Genomic DNA, 1,079 nt, shown 5'->3' on the forward strand with positions numbered 1-1,079 from the left:
GTTAGATATTAGGAAGAACTACTTCATGGTAAGGGTGGCCAGAGCCTGGAATAGGCTTCCCAGAGAGGTGGTGCTCTCACCTTCCCTGGAGATCTTCAAGAGGAGATTGGATAGGTACCTGGCTGGGGTCTTATGACCCCTGCTTCTCCCAGTGCTCCTTTCTGCCCATGGCAGGGGGTCGGACTAGATGATCTGTCTAGGTCCCTTCCGACTCATTGATTCTATGATATGCACATATAGGCTAGGTGCAGGCATTCAAAAAGCCTCAGACAGACTCAGTCTAAGTTAAGTGGCTTTCTGTAAGAGGCATAGTTCAGATCAGTGGCGAACAAAACGCATGTTCACCCTTTGGGTGGGGGGGAGGGGTGTGTGCAAATCCTAGACTGGGTTCTACTATTTTAAAACCAGTCTTTGTGTGCTGAACTTCTGTTGTTATAAGGGTATAGACCAGTTTTCTGATCACTTACACCACTGGTAAAAGCATAATGCCTATTACCTGACCATATAGTCACATTCTTTGTTCCATAAGACTGCACATTATGAGTCTGGATACACAGCACATTTACACTGGTACAAATCCCCTTATAAAGGTTTTTAAAAAGGAGCAGATACAGAATGTCTGGGCTTACGTAACTAGTGTCGTTTACTGGTATAACTAGTGTACTAGAATTTGGTCTATAATTATTCTGGGTTCAGTGGCATGATTATGGGGAGAGGGGGAATGGAGATAAGGGCAAACACCCTACCTGCTGACCTGTGGGGGGGCAGGGGAAGGACAGTGAAAGAAAGCAGCTGCTGCTGGCAGCTTCACATTAGTGATCATGATCACAGCAGCAGCTGCTTCTGCTTTGCTGTGGGCATCTGGATGCATCCCTACACTGATATTTGGGGGTAAATCAATTATATAAGTTACATCCTTGTAGGAGTGGTATCATCTTGAATTTCAGGGTAGCCATTTGCTGAATACAAATGCTTGCTCCCAGGGTGCTTTGCAAAGCCAATTAAAATTATGCGTGTATATGCTATAAGGTTAGCATTACATGATTCAAAATGTCCTTTTTTTAGATTGTTTTATGAAG

Source organism: Crocodylus porosus, unplaced genomic scaffold (genome assembly GCF_001723895.1).
Source record: "Crocodylus porosus isolate Cpor-Errol unplaced genomic scaffold, CroPor_comp1, whole genome shotgun sequence".
NCBI lineage: Eukaryota > Metazoa > Chordata > Crocodylia > Crocodylidae > Crocodylus > Crocodylus porosus.